This window comes from Bos indicus, chromosome 24 (assembly GCF_029378745.1).
Source record: "Bos indicus isolate NIAB-ARS_2022 breed Sahiwal x Tharparkar chromosome 24, NIAB-ARS_B.indTharparkar_mat_pri_1.0, whole genome shotgun sequence".
NCBI lineage: Eukaryota > Metazoa > Chordata > Mammalia > Artiodactyla > Bovidae > Bos > Bos indicus.
The window spans coordinates 34,374,112-34,390,390 of NC_091783.1; the positions used below are offsets into that span (position 1 = coordinate 34,374,112).

Here is a 16,279-nt window from a genome sequence, read left to right on the forward strand (position 1 = left end):
TGCTGTCACCACATCAAGTTTTAAAGACTGAGGAAGAGCCACAGGCCAAGGGATACAGGCAGCTTTTCGGAGCCAGAAAAGACAAGGAAATGGATTCGCCTCCAAACCTTCCAGTAAGAAATTCAGGTCCTCTCACATTGTGACATTAGTGTGATTGGACCCCCGATCTCAGAACATACCCTCTGCCAGGGGCCTGAAGACTCTCTGAGAATGCACTCTTTCTTTACAAATGTTGCACCTGTGCCATCAATAAACACACGTTAGTAGAATGAACACTTGAACAAATGAAGGATAAATGCACACAGAGCTCACTCCCAAGGACGACCCTGTTCCGAAGGAAAGACGGCAACCTCAAGGTCACAGAGAAGACAGGCTCTTGAGCCCCCGCGTGGGGAGGTTGAAGCTGCCCTCAGCACCTCCTTTGAGAGGTCTGCCCTTTTGTCATGTGGGAAAGTAACACACATGGGGGAAAATGCCAGAGAAAGATGATACTGTAGGTAATTAAGCACTAAATGGAATAAGAGGGCTGTGGGAAGGTTGGATGATGAGAAACTGAGTCTGGAGAGGGTTATTGATGAGTGTGGACTTGACCTGGACTTTGCAGGATGGCCAGGACTGGATATGTGGAGTGGGAAATCGGACAGATGGAGAGTGGATTTGTTGTTTAGTCATTCAGTCATATCTGACACTTCACAACCCCATGGACTGTAGCCTGCCAGGCTCCTCTGTCCACGGGATTTTCCAAGCAAGAATACTGGAGTGGGTTGCTGTTTCCTACTCCAGGGGATCTCCCCAACCCAGGGATCAAACCTGCATCTCCTGCGTTGGCAGGCAGATTCCTTACCATTGGGCCACCAGGGAAGCCCAGAGTGGCTTGGCAGGAGTTGATTATGATGAATAGTTACATGGTAGAAACAGCCCCCATCTACTGAGTTCTTCCCAAATGCATCAGCTCATGTAATCCTCCCAAAGACCCTCTAAAGTGTTGCAAAAGATATCTTGACACTTTCTGATGTTTGTGTTCTTGGCTGCCCAGCATCTGATCCCCCTTCTCAGGTGTGGTCAAGTTCTCCCTCTCTGAGCTCTGTGTTCCCTTTCTCACACTGCTGACCAGAGGCTGCAAAGCCCAGACCCTTGCTTCCTCCATTCCCCAGCAACCAGGACATGGACATGTGAGCTGGTGTAACCATCAGATCTTTATCAAGAGCAAGTGGCAGAAATAAAGGGGACAGGGAGAATTTGTTCCAGCAGCAACACTGGTAGCAACATCTGGATTCCAGAAGCAGTAGGGCACATGGCTCTTCTTGTTTCCAGCATATTTTCTAAGCCTGATTTGATACAGCCTTCTCAGTGATTCTTTGAGCTACTCAAATCCCAGTAGAAAAGTCCTTGTATACCTAAGTTGATCAGAATAAATCCGTGTTATTTACAACCAAAAAACCCAGCTGATATAGTAGATTAAAATTATTTTATTGCAGGTTAGGAATTTGAGGCTCAGAGAGGTGAAGGGACTTGCCCAAAGTCACATAACGTGTACCTGTTTGATTATAAAGCTTGCATTCTTAATACTAATCATGAAATGTTCAAAATGAAAATTGTATTATAGAGGTTTCTTTTGTGGATACTTCAGAGATGGTAGTTTTGTGTGTGCGTGTGAAGGATAATTAGGATAAAACAATTATGTTGCTGGAGATAGTATATACCAGTAGAACCTTTGTAAATGGCAAACTGGAACTATGCACCAAACCCCTTAAGTGTTCAAGTCCTTTGAGTTAATGATTCCATTTCTGGATCTCTATTCCAAGGCAGTGTTTCATAACATTTTTTTTTATTAACTGGCCTTTGCTAAGTTAAGTCGCTTCAGTCGTGTCCGACTCTGTGAGACCCCAAGATGGCAGCCCACCAGGCTCCCCTGTCCCTGGGATTCTCCAGGCAAGAACACTGGAGTGAGTTACCATTTCCTTCTCCAGTGCATGAAAGTGAAAGTGAAGTCGCTCAGTCGTGTCCGACTCTTAGCGACCCCATGGACCCCAGCCCACTAGGCTCCTCCATCCATGGGATTTTCCAGGCAAGAGTACTGGAGTGGGGTGCCATTGCCTTCTCCCAAGTGGCCCTTAATTAGATACTATTTTTAGATGCTTTTCCCCTTGGCTCCCCCACCATTTTATATCACAGACATACTATATGGTTGTTTCTGTCCTGCATTTGTATCTGTATTTTATACATTAAAAGAGTAAGATTTATTTCACCCCCAAGAATCAACTTTAGTCCCCTCATGAGCAATGATCACTCCCACTGAGAATTCATTCAAACACAAGTATCATGGATTAAAGTATGAACAAAATACCAAGCTATCATAATAGTGATGGTGTTGAATAGTTTGATTATCAACAATTTTTCCTTATCCTTTTCCATATTTTCTAACTTTTTATAATGTACTTGTATTGCTTTCCAATAGAAAAATAGTTCATGATATTTTAAAAATTTTTACTGGGGTACAGTTGCTTTGCAATGTTGTGTTAGTTTCTGCTGTGCAGCAAAATGAATCAGCTATATGTATACAAATATCCCCTCTTTCGATTTCCTTCCCATTTAGGTCACCACAGAATACTAAGTCAAATTCCCTGTGCTATACAGTAAGTTCTCATTAGTTATCTAATTTATGCATAGTTTTATGTTTTCAAGGTGGGCTACTTCCCCAAATAGGTCAGGCTGGGTCAAGGAGGTCTGCAGTTCCCCAAGGGGACAAGTGTCTGTTCCATGCTCTTTGCCACTGCCTCACTCCCTCCCTTGCTCAAAGCACTGTCCCCACTTGCAGATGCCAAATGTATTAATACCACCAAGCCAGTGTGTGGAGGAAGGGAGCCTGGAGAAGGGGAATTTTCTGTGATTGAAGCAAGTCTGCAGGCAGTTCAGAAACTTCAGTCCATCCCACAGAGGGAGGCTCAGGAACCCAGGGCAAGTCCTTTGGGCCCCAAGCCTTCAGATAGGTTTTCCAGGCTGACATCCAAGCCCATCCTGGAGAGAGGCATTCTGTTGATCACACTGCTGGGGAGATAATGGATGTGAACACCCTCCTCTCCCTGGTGCTGTGTGATCTTGTACAATGACATGAGCAGCAGAATGGGCATGATCAGCCAGCAGATACCGCCAAGACAGGGCGATTGCTTCTAATGCAAGCATCATGGCTGCTGCAGGTCTGGTCTGGCCAGCTCTAGAAGTCAGTGCTTTGAAATATTCTTTAACATCCCAGGGTATTAAGTCCCTTCAGATCCAGGAAGATACACCCAGAGCCCCACTCAGGACAGGGAGGAGCTCTGGCCCTTCACCTGGGCATATAGCCTGAGAGCAGGGAGACCTGAACTGTCTCTGGCCAGGAAGAAAACACCTGCTATGAATTGAGTGTGTCCCGTGAAATGTGTTATGTTGAAGCCCCAATCCCCAATGTGACAGTATTTGGAGGTGGGGACTTTAGGAGGTAATTAAGGCTAAAGGAAGGCTTAAGGATAGGGCCCTAATCCAAGGATTGGTGGCCTTATAAGACAAACCTCTCTCTCTTCCACTGTGTATGGACATCATAGGGAGACCAGGAAGAGAGAGCTCTCACCAGAACCCAAATCCTGCCAGACCTTCACCTTGGATGTCCCAGCCTCCAGAACTGTGAGAGAATAAATCTCTGTTGTATGAGCCACGCAGTCTGGGGTAGTTCATTCCAGTAGCCTGAGCTGACTAAGATGATCTCCTTCTCAAGGGGGGACCTGTGGATAATCCCCCTCCAGCCACTCAATGGGTCACAGAGAGAATTTTCCCAACTCATCCCCTCCTCTGTGCCTGATCCTTTGCCTGGACCCTCCTCCATTCTCACTTGGAAATCCCTACAGGTTCACTCATGCACTCATTTCATCAAACTGTTCATTCATCCTTCCCCTAATACAGGTAGCCCCTTGTTTTTGGAGGTTCCCTTTATACCTCTTCACTTTTACAAAATTTCAAGAGCTCCTTATTAATACGTGTGTGTGGGTGTGGGTGCACTCAGTCGCTTCAGACGTGTTTGACTGTGCAACCCCATGGACCATAGGCCACCAGGCTCCTGCATCCATAGGATTCTCTAGGCAAGAATATTGGAGTGGGTTGCCATACCCTTCTCCAGGGGATCTTCCCAACCCAAGGATCGAAGCTGGGTCTCCTGTATTGCAGGTGATTCTTTACCACTGAACAACTGGGGAAGCCCATTAATATCTATTGCTGCCTAAGAAATGACCCACAAATGCAGAGGCTTTAAACAGCACATATTTATGACCTGTGTCTGTGGGGCAGCAGCTTGGGCTTGGCTTAGCCGGGTCCTTGCCTTCAAGGTCTCTCACAATCAAGGCTGCAAGGAGATCACTTTTCCAAGCTCACGTAGCTGTTGGCAGGTTTCTGTTTTTTGAGGGTTGCTGATTGTGAGCCTTAGTTTCTGGCTGGTTGTCACCTTCAGTTTCTCTTCACATGGGACTTCCCAATGTGACCAGTGGCCTCATTGAAATGTGCAAACTAGGAAGGCTACCAAGAGTCTGCCAGCAAGACAGAGTGACGCAGCTCATCACCTTTATCACAGTTGGAAGCAAGTTACTAGGCCAACCCATCCTCAAGGGGATGGGATTCCATGCTCAAGGGAATCACAGAGGTCTCTGAGAGGCTGCCTCCTACAGTCAGGATGGCGCAGCAGCAGAAGTGTGGAGGCAGGCAGGTAGAGACCCCGAGGGCTTCATAAACCCAGCCAACGAACCAGGGCATCGTCATGTAAGAGATGGATTCTCCTTCTTTTCTTTTAATGCACCTTTTGGTTTGGTTTGGTTTCTCAAAGTGACTTTAGCCTGCTTTGCTCCCTGAAACCCCTTCTTGGAGTTACACGCACCACACCTTCAGCCCCCTTCTTGTCTCCATTCCTGAACTGGTGTCAGTTCACATGTCATTTAGAAACATCTCAGTAAGATTTGCACAGGTACAACTGAACTCGACTCAAATCCCCTGACCTGACCACAAGCAAGGGACACGCCAAAAAATATCAGTGAGGCATCAGCAGAAGGTTGCTTTTGGCTGTAAGGAAAACCAGGACAGATGCGGAGACCAGAGGGAGTGGTCAGGCCAGGCTGGAACCCTCCTGGGGCCCAGCTCTTACCACAGGTTTCCAAGTTGTTACCCAATGATGGTGCTGCCAACAGCACTCAGGTGCTGCAAATCTATCAACCTCCCTGCTGTTCAGAGAGCAACCCCCCAAAAGTCCAAACTTCCAAAACCGCAGCCAACTTTCCCTGAGGAAACAGCCTAAAGTCGTGATTCCCTAATTGCTGGAAAAGTCACTTGATTACGGTTGTCACCAGGATGACAGTTCTTTCTTTTCATCTAGGTTGAAAAATGGCCACCGTTCTAGCTGTTAGCGGTGTTTACTGGCTTCCTTACCTTGCTCAATTTTCCTGCACACGTAAGAGAGTGTCCTTGCCAGAGCTCATTTCTCTGTGCTTAATAAAGCATTTTATGGGCTACTTTTTTGGCCAAAAGCCCCCGTCCTCCACCCTTTGATCACAGACTCTGCACGTACAGAACTAGTGTCGAGTAAGCATTACCTGCCCAAGTGTCACCAGCCACATCCAAAACACAGCCTCCCAGCTTCCATTCAGGAGCCCTGAGGACTTCTCCTTGCCTGTGACCCTTAGATCCTTTTGGCCTCCATCTTTGCCCCGCCTATTATTAATTTCCCAGAAAAGGAAAGAAAAGCACCATCATTGCTGGATTCTGATATTTCCCCCCAAGTACTTCTCTCCATCACACTCAACGGTTACTGCACATCCATTTGGAGGATGGCCACCTTTTAAAATGAATGGTGACAAGTTTCCAAGTGCAACAGCTTTGATGTCTCGGCCAGAGGACATCTGCTCGCCTGTTATGACATTTTTACCTTCTAGGTTTAGGCCAAAGTTGTCCCCCTGGTCCCTGAGCCCATCTCCCTGCTGGAGTAACACTCCTCCTTCGTTTCCTTGGCTTCACATTCTCATCCTCTCCTTCCAACACTTTCACTTCATCCCTCCATGTCATATTTTACCTTGGACCAAGAGACACGCTGCAGCTGACAGTCCATCGTGTTGCCTTTGAAGTATGCTGGCTCTGGGCTAGGCTCTGGCTGGAGGCACAGCTTACTGGAATTACTTAGAAGTCTTCTTTCCGCTTTGTCTCCTTCCCTGTTTATTCGTGGAGGAGAATATCCATGATCAGGAGGGAAAGTATGATACAGTCAGTTCTCTGTGTGAGTCAGCCCAGGACACATTTTCTCGCTTTCTTCCCTCCAGCAAAAACCGATAGTGTTGACCGAAGCCCGCCACCCGCTCCCTTCATCTCCAACTTCATCCCCTCTTCCTGCCAATTCCAGCATCTCCCCTGCCTGGGAGAGGTGTTGAGGTTTAAGTCGGGGGTTAGCCACCTGCCCAGAAGACCCTGTCCAGAATTGCTGCCCCACAGTAAAAAATTCTTGTGATTTCACCTAGTCCCCCTGCTCCCTTTGCAAAATACAGGGTTACCAGGAGATTTGTTTAACTGCTTTAAAATTATGATTTGCATGCGGGAAAGCTGGGAACAAAAAGCCCCTGTGTGTACAAAAATGCCGCATATGCCTTTGTTAGAGTCCTTTCCAAAAAGAAGTGTGAGCTGACAAATAGCCAGGGTGCCTGAGGGCTAAATGAACTATTAGGTCACCTGATGGTCTTGCGAATAAACCTCATCTGGAACCTGGCCTCCATTCCCCTAGGACACCTCCAGACCGACGCTCGTTTCTCTGCAAGTTATGCCTTAGTCTCCATCAGGAGGCTCTGCAGCCAGGACGCCCTACTGCAGGGGACCACAAAGATGAGCAAGAGGACCATCTGAGGATATGGTCAGCGGGTACACAGTGCTAGGCACTTACGAGGACTGCAAAAATGTTACTTGGTGAGCCATCTGTGCTACTGAGTCCACCACCCCCTGGTTGCCAAGCCAAGATGAATAAACTGGAGTTCAGGTAGCCCCCGAGACTCTTGCAAACCTTAATTCAAAGAGGAAGAAACTGACAGAAAGCCCTACTCACCATCAAATCCCCACCTCCTGAAAATGCTGTGTGTCGGAACAGCAGTGAGTCATAAAACCTTAGTGGGTATCACCCTGCCCTCTCCTGAAAGTGGAGTTCTGGAAGGCAAAGAGAACGCCGACGATCACACAGCAGTCTTTCCCAGATGGATTAAGTCTAAATTTCAGGGCTTCGCTGAAGGGTCAGTGATAAAGAATCCGCCTGCCAATGCAGGAGACACCGGTTTGATCCCTGATCTGGGAAGATTTCACATGCCTTGGAGCAACTAAGCCCATGTGCTACAACTACTGAGCCTGTGCTCCACAACAAGAGATGCCACCGCAGGGAGAAGCCTTCGCACCACATCTGGAAAGTAGCTCCTGCACGCCGCAGCTAGAGAAAAGCCTGCACGCAGCAATGAAGACCCAGTGCACTCAAAAATAAATTAATAAAATAAAATTTTAAAAAGTCTGAACTTCAATCTATGACTTTCAGTCACTCAGATGCAGGCTCTAACAATGGCGTTCCTCAAGGATTTGCTAATAAAAATGAAGTCATAATTGTAAAGTCCTCCTTACCAAATAACACTCAGAATGTTCTGTTCAAAGTACAGTGAAGCAGAGTGTTACCACCACAGAGACCCCCAAAGCCAGCGCATGGGCAACTGAACCTGGCAGCACTGCCCCTACCCTCAGCACCCACCACCTCCACCAGAGCCCCCACCGTGATCCAAGCCCCTGCCTGCTTCCTGCTTCTTGCCTGGATTTCTGCCCATGACCACCTTCCCAGCCCTCTCCCTGCCTCATCCTCCACTTTTTCCAATCCAATCTAGACACAGACGCAAGCAGTGAACCATGCAAAATGCCAACTAGATCCTGTGGTTCCTTGCTTTCAAATCCCTCCATGCATCTCCAGGTGTAAGCAGGACAGAGTCCAGCCTATATCATGCCACACGGCCAGCCTTTTGTGATCTGGCTTCTGCCTTCATTTCCAGCACGAATTTCTCCCATCCCTCTGCCTAGTCGTGCAGAAATGCCTACCAGCTCTTCCACTCTTTTGTGCCTTTGCCTGTATTATTGCCTCTTCCTACAAGGCCACACCTATCTTCTGTCTCCTGAATATTAAGTCCACTCATCCTTGAAGGCCCAGCTCCAATGCTCTCTAAGGAAGTCCTCCAGCACCACCATAACTTGTAGCAATTCGTGCATGCCCTGATCACATGGCAGAATTAATGCTTATATTTCAGTTCCACATTAAACTATAAATCCTGAAGCCTGAAAACAGAACTCTGCCCAACTGTGTGTCCTAGCACATTGCCCAAGATGTAGGGGCTACAGAAGAGATGCTGGTTTATGAGAAGAACTGAGATGATTTATTAAGCACCTACTATATGCCCAGCACTAGGGTGAAATAAATGAACAGAAAAAAAATCACTGTCTTCTGAAGTTTATATTATAGTAGGATAATAACTAAATGCAGAACTATATAACCAAATGCAGAACTACATAACGGCAGCCAGTGACAAGTACTAAGGGGAAAAATAAAGCAGAGTGAGGAGATGGGGCTGAAGGGAATGCTATTTTACATGGCTGGGGTCAGAGACAGTAATTCTGAGAGGTGCAGGTGGGCCTGGATATACAGAAATAGGAAGTCCAATTAGGGGAGAAAATAGGGAAAGGTGGGGCTTCCCATGTGGCTCAGTGGGAAAGAATCTGCTTGCCAGTGCAGGAGATGCAGAAGATGCGGGTTTGATCCCTGGGTCAGGAAGATCCCCTGGAGAAGGTCATGGCAACCGACTCCAGTATTCTTGTCTGGAAAATTCTGTGGACAGAGGAGCCAGCACAGTTGCACAGAGTCGGACTCGACTGAGTGACTGAGCGCACACGGCACACGGGAAGGGTGAGGAGCAGGGTCGTGGGGTGAACATGTGTTCAGCGAGTTCGAGGAACAGGAAGGTGGCCTCTGTGGCTGGTGTGCAGTGAAGAAATGACCAGACCCCCATATCTGACAGGAGGATTTATTTTTTAAAAGAAATAATAAATTGGCTATTCTAGGTACCTTGTATAAGTAGAATCAAACAGTACTTGTCTGCACCAACTGTATACTGGAGTGCATTTTTATTCATCGAGTCAGAAAGTACATTGGTAGATGCCAGGGGCAGAAGTGGGGTAGGAAGCGGGATGGGACTTAGTGTTTAATGGGGACAGAGCTTAGGAAAGTAAAAAGTTTAGCAGATGGATGATGGTGAGAATTGTGCAACAATGTGAGTGTACTTAGTGCCACTGAACTGTATAGTTAAGTATGGTTAAAATAGTATGTTTTATATTGTATGACTTTTACCACAATAAAAAAAAATTTTTAGAAGAAACAATAAAGACAGAATTCAAGAGGGTGGTTGTTTATAAAGAGGGATGGGGGAGGATAAGGGAGGAGGATACAGGTCCCCAGGAATTACTGTCAGTATTCTGGGGCTGACTGGTGGTGTCGTGGGTGTTTGTTATAGACCGAGTAAGTAAGCAGCACATGCGTGAGCCAGGAATGATCGCTGATTCTGTGTCCTGGAGAGAGCCAGTCTTTCCCCAGGGGCTAAACCTTTATTCTGAAATGATTGTCCATATCCTACTTAAGACAGCCCTCTAAGTTCAGTTCAGTCACAGTCGTGTCTGACTCTTTGAGACTCCATAGGCTGTAACTCACCAGGCTCCTCTGTCCATGGATTCTCCAGGCAAGAATACTGGAGTGGGTTGCCATTTCCTTCTCCAGGGGGATCTTCTCAACCAAGGGATCGAACTCACGTATCTTATGTCTCGTACTTTGGTAGATGGATTCTTTACCACTAGCGCCACCTGGGAAGCCCAATAAAATATCATATTTTGAGGTTCTGGGTAGACATGAATCTCAAAGGGACGCTTTTCAACCCAGTATGTGGAGAAAATGATACATAATCCAAAGGGCCATAATAAGAATTAAATTAAATAATGTATTCAAGGCACCTCGCACAATATAAGCTTTCTTCCTCCTCCTCCTCATTACCATCATCATCTCAGGGAAGGGATCCTGCTTCTAAAAACATTCCTTCCTGCTAACTGAGGCGACCACAAGTAAGACTGCCAAACAGGCCTAGGCTCAAATCTTGGCCGGGCAGCCTCTGGCACATTACTTAACCTTTCCGAGCTTCAGTTTCTTTATCCACACGGATGGAGATATACATGCAACACAAATGTCATTTACTGCGTGGGAGGCACTGCTCTAAAAGGTTTACGAGCCCTGTCTCAGACAATTCTCAGGACAACCCTGTGAGCTAGGTATTACTATTATCTCTATTTTACAGTCAAGGAAATTGAATCAGCAAGTATTTAAGACAGTCGCCTAAGGTCACATAGGAAGTAAGTGATGGAACCAGAGTTTAAACCCAAGCAGTCTGGCTCCAGAAGTCTTCTGAGATGAAAAGAGAATAAATAATAAAACAAATAAATAAAACATACAGCCAGCGCTCACTCGATACACAGCAGTCAGTAAATGATGGGATGGTAACCAGGGTTCCCTCTTGCAAACCTTTCCCCTCTGCTGACCTCAGGGCTGCCTTTCTTCCTTCCTCTCTCTTTCTCTCAGTTCACATGCTCTGGTTGTTGACACTAATCCATATTTAAATATCCAGGCTGCTCAAGTTTCATTCAGTGTCCTGGGCTGTCTTGCCCTCTTTTTCATCTTCTCATTCTCTCCAGTGTCTGGTGATCATGATGGCTGGGGTTGGGGTGGGGGTGGAGGTCAGCAAAGGGGAGGGAGCGGTAAACTACCTCTCTGGCAACTGGGGAATGTGGGCGGGTGTGTGTGTGTAGGGGGGTGTTTCTCTCCTGGGGTAGGGTCAGAGTTAAGCAATAGACTGTAAGAGGCAGCTCAGGGAACTCCACCCAATGCGGCCGTCCACGAAACCCAGGCATATGTTTGCTGTCCTGGGCACAAAGACTCTTGAGCGATCCATCATGGAATAAAACCTCCATTAGGTTTACAGCTTCCCAGGTAGCACTGGCGTTAAAGAACCTGCCTGGCAATGCAGGAGACACAAGAGATGAGGGCTCCTTCCCTGGGTCAGGAAGATCCCCTGGAGGAGGGCATGGCAACCCACTCCAGTATTCTTGCCTGAACAGAGGAGCCTGGCAGGCTACAGTCCATAGAGTCACAGAGTCGGACACGGCTGAGGTGACATAGCACAGCACAGATTTAGGAAAGCCACCACCAGAGAAGAAAGGAAAAATCTCCCATTGAGGATGCTGCTCCACCGATGGTGGCCAAGGCAAGAGGAGTGAGCTCTCTCCTGAGCATCTGTCTTGGACGCCCTTCCTCTTACCTTGTCCTACTCTACCCTGAGCAAGAGGCGCTCACACAGCTCAGTACAATTTTCCAGGGCTCCATCAACCCTGCCCACCCCTGCTGGTGGTCAGCTCTGCCCTCTTCCAGTTGGTGCGGTAGGAGAAGCAGGAACCCCGCTCAGCCTGGTCCTCCTCCTGTCTTTCCCAGAATCCCAGCAGGATCCACAGACAGTGTGAACACTTACCCAGGATGGAGAAGTAGACAGATCCAATGAGCACTTAAGCAACTCTAGACAAATCTGTTCACTTTCCCTGACCAACCAACAGCATGGGACAAGCTGTTTCCAAGAAGTAAAACAAGGGGCAGTGCTCAGCAAATGGTGATGCAAACAGCTGGCCGCTGCTGCTCCACCCTTCCCCTTTCAGGGGCCCCATCCTCTTCCCTCCTGGGGACCTGGTGCCCTTGTGCCATGGGGAGGGGCTCCCACCCACTTAGATGGCCCTGCCTTCCCTCCTTTCTTCCTCTTGAGACTGTACCTTTCCTCACCCCAGACTTTTGAGGGCTCAATCTCATCTCCCTAACAATGGAAGTGATTAAAGGAACAAATCCCTGCTAATCTATCAACCAGCTACTGGGCTGGCTGCACCTCCCAGAGTTGCCCAAAGTGAATTGTGAGTCACTCGGTAGTGTCCAACTCTCGGTGACCCCATGGACTGTAACCTGCCAGGCTCCTCTGTCCATGGGGATTCTCTAGGCAAGAGAGAATCTCTCTACTGGAGTGGGTAGCCATTCCCTTCTCCAGGGGATCTTCCCAACCCAAGGAGCGAACATGGTCTCCTGCAATCCAGGCAGATTCTTTACCACTGAGCCACCACGGCCTCTTCAGGTAATTCCTAAATTTGCCTGTGCCCCGGGGGCTGCTAAGATGAATGCAGAGTTCACACTTCCTGGATGGAGGGAAAGTTGTATGGGAGTAAGAAAATATCAAATTGACTACAGACACAAATGATGAGAACTACGTAATGAACAAGAAAGTCAATACAACAAACTCTAAAAATATTTCCTTTCTTCTCCCAACTTCTTGAAAAGACATAAAGTTGAATCAATGATTAGAGTACAGAAGAAAAACAGTTTACAATGGATGCTATGAGATGAGGGGGCAGCTGCTATGAACTGGTTACTAAGTCCGTGAAAACACAGGAACAGGAAGTAGGCCAGTCTGTGTGCTGGGAGCAGGGCACGCCACACAGGAGCCTGGGCTCCAGGCAGGCTCAGCTTCACGGGGCCCTCCTCACCCAGCCCACCCGCCCCCGCCTGCCCACCCCCACCTGCCCGCCTGCTGGAGTCCCCAAGACCAGGCTGTCTCAGGGCTCCAATCAGCCCAGACATTTTAACGGGGATTTAGACTCCTGGGGACTGAAATGAATTGTGCCCTCTGGGAGCATAAATTATACCCAACTCCTTTTTTAAAAAAAATCTGAACTCACTTTGCTTGCCTTTCAATTCTGTCTAAAATGCATGGAAAACTTCAGATTTTTCCCTGCCTTATACCTTCTTCCTGCATGTTGTTGTAAGTGTAGTCATATATATACCTACATACATGTGTGTGTGTGTATATACATAGTCTATATGTTGTCTATTCCAAATACCTCATACAAGTGGAATCATACAATATGTGTGCGTGTGTGTAAATTCCTTTTATACGAGGTACTTGGAATATTCAGATTCCTAGGACAGAGGTCACCAGGGCTTGGGAGGGAGGAAAGGAGGGTAGTTAGTGTTTAATGTGGACAGAGTTTTGGTCTGGGAAGATGACAATGTTGTGGAGATGGATGTTGGTGCTGGTTGTACAACACTGTGAATGCACTTACTGCCATAGAACTGGATACTTACAAAATGGTTAAAATGGGTTTGGTTGTTTTTATGTATTGATATATTTGTGTTGATATGTTGTATTGATATATTTCATCACCAATATAGAAAATGTATAGGATAGAAGGACAGGGAAGCCTGGCGTGCTGCAGTCCATGAGATTGCAAAGTGTCAGACATGACTGAGTGACTGAACAACAACAAAATAAAATATATACAAATTAGCTGACCTCTTATTTATATATATGTATGTAACTGTTTTCAGACAGCCTACATTTTCCTTTCTGCTCTCTCTCCTCCATTCTGAGCCTCAGTTTGAGCCTTTGATGGCCTATTTTCTGGGTTAGGGTTTTACACAACCCAGAGGAGGATCTCAGGGCTAAAGACCCCACGGCCCTCTCTTCCCTCTGTGTTCCCCCTCAGCCACCCTCTTCTTGGTTGCTTTTAAAAAGCAGAAAGCTTTACTAGTTAGAGAGAAAGTCTGTGATTTTCAGTGGTACATTTAATAATTCATAAATCATGAGAGGTTCAAACGGGTTCAAAGTTTAAAAGTTTAAAAGTTTTGCTGAAGCTTTAAAGTTTAAACTGTCAGAAGCTTTGACAAAAAACTTTTCCTGTCTGGAGTATTTAAGATCATTGTGCCATATGAAATGTAGTAGGCAGGGCTTCACTAGTGGCTGAGACGGTAAAGAATCTGCCTGCAATGCAGAATACCTAGGTTCAATCCTTGGGTCTGGAAGATCCACTGGAGAAGGGAATGGCAACCCACTACAGAGTTCTTGCCTGAAGAATCCAATGGAAAGAGGAGCCTGGTGGGCTACAGTCCATAGGTGCACAAATTGTGCAACTAACACACACACACACACAACATACACACACAAGATTCAGGACTCCATGTGGTCCTTCTCTTGCAAGAAGTTTCTGAGAAAATTCTGGCATCGTCTGTGTGGAGGTGTTCCTCCGTGGCATGAACACAGGGTTCCAGGGAGCCAGCAGGTATGGGAGCAGGAGCTGTGACTGGTAGTCACTACATTATGAGAAAGTACTGGATTGGCCAGAGTCACCACTATGTGGGGCTTTCTCTTTAAAAGAAGGGAAATTGTAAAATGAGATCCTGGCCAGCATGTGTAACAAGGTCTTGGCTGAAGACCGTAAACTGTGCATATCTGCTATTTCAAAATCTGGATGCAGAGAGGCCAGATCTTCCACTGGCTTCCTGCTGACCTTTGATTTTTTTTTTTTTTTTCAGGCATAATTACTGTATTTGCATGTGCAATTGAGTGTGGTGTCAGTCGCCCATGCCATGGTCGCCTCCCTCTCAGACCGGGTGACCGAGCCCAGAACATGGGGATAGTTCCTGACATAGTAGCCTTGTACCCTGATGCTGCATTTACTGTGAAGTTTTGATAACATCACTTGATTTCTCAGAAACTTACCATGGTTCCTGCTGGCCTTTCAGGTCAGATCCAAGGCCTTAGTCATGGGCTTTCAGAGTCATTACAAGTCATCCCAGACATTCAGCACAGACCTGCAAACCCTCCCCTCCCACCTGCCTGCTCCTCCACCATTTCCACTTGCTGGCCCTCCCACCTCAGATGCTCTTTCTTCTTTTCATCAAATACACCTTTGCATTTCCTCCAAATTCTCCAATTTCACAGGCTTCCACAAGCCATCAGCATCAATGCCAGAAACAACGTCAGCACAATCGAAATCCTTTCCCAGGTTCTAGGATTTGGTGACAGCGGGCTGTAAAAGGATCCCATGACGTGAATGAGATTATACCGGCCTCCCTACGTGGGTCCCCACCCTGGACAATCATTACTGCACTTTCACATAAATGACTGCCTTTGATCCTAACAACCTCCCACCCACGCCTTTCTCCTCCTTTGGTGCTCTGCTGGCTTCTCCAAGGATTGCCAGTGAGAAAACCCAACACCGATTTTCACGTCTGTCCCAATGGCCGCTTCTTGTCATCTGACACTCCCACCTCTGTCTTCTGGAATCTTTCTGTCCTCTTGACTTTAACTGACTTTAACTTTCTTGCCTACCGCTGTGAGTCACCCGGGTCTCCCCAGTCCCGCTCCTTCAGGATGGGGTTGCTCACATTCACAGAACCCCTCCTTTCACTCCTAGTCTAGCTTTTTCACTTGTGACTTGAGCTATGAGCCATATGCTAGTGATCCCAAGTCTGGGTCTTTCCTCCTCAACTCTCCTGGATCCTGGGGCCACCTTCTGTCTTCCCATGGGCTCCCCAAACCAGAATCCAGCAAAGTCAACAACCATGAGTGGATTCCCTTCCACCTGCAATAAAAATGGGTTAAGACCTTGCTCCCTCGCCCACATCCATCATAAACTCAGTATTTCATTTTCTTTCTGCCAGTGCGCCTTCTGTATGTCCTATTTATAGTGTCTAGTTGTCCAGAGTAGAAATCTCAGCGTTAGCCTTAGTGTCTCTCCCCACCCCTCAAGCTTTCCATGTGACCGGAGAGTTACCCCTGTTGCTTCAGCACCACGTACCTCTCTCCCAGCCCCTCCTTCTCTCCATCCTGCTCTGATTTCCTTAATTCAATTTCTTGTCCTCTCTGGTCATGACCTATTGCACTGACCTCCTCTCTGTCATCTTTCCCCAGCCTTTTCCTGTTCCCGTCTTTACAAGATCTAACACGGAAGCAGTCATGTCACTTCTGTCCTTCATCAGATCAGATCAGATCAGATCAGTCGCTCAGTCATGTCCGACTCTTTGCAACCCCATGAATAGCAGCATGCCAGGCCTCCCTGTCCATCACCAACTCCTGGACTTCACTCAGACTCACGTCCATCGAGTCAGTGATGCCATCCAGCCATCTCATCCTCTGTCGTCCCCTTCTCCTCCTGCCCCCAATCCCTCCCAGAATCAGAGTCTTTTCCAATGAGTCAACTCTTCGCATGAGGTGGCCAAAGTACTGGAGTTTCAGCTTCAGCATCATTCCTGCCAAAGAAATCCCAGGACTGATCTCCTTCAGAATGGACTGGTTGGATCTCC

General features: G+C 47.2%; 1 long non-coding RNA gene across 3 annotated transcripts; it reads right to left on the minus strand.

Annotated features, from left to right (window-relative positions):
• Nucleotides 1–1,176: 1,176 nt before the first annotated feature.
• Nucleotides 1,177–11,757, minus strand: LOC109577729 (uncharacterized). 3 transcript variants are annotated; one of them, XR_011563796.1, is made up of 4 exons: nucleotides 11,631–11,750; nucleotides 9,773–9,921; nucleotides 6,083–6,218; nucleotides 1,177–1,397 (listed from the first exon to the last, which is right to left on the minus strand). It is a non-coding gene; the product is annotated as an uncharacterized lncRNA (long non-coding RNA). The 3 variants fall into 3 exon arrangements; XR_011563797.1 differs by lacking the exon at nucleotides 11,631–11,750 and adding an exon at nucleotides 10,561–10,789; XR_002183566.2 differs by lacking the exon at nucleotides 9,773–9,921 and having other exon boundaries at nucleotides 11,631–11,757.
• Nucleotides 11,758–16,279: the final 4,522 nt, after the last annotated feature.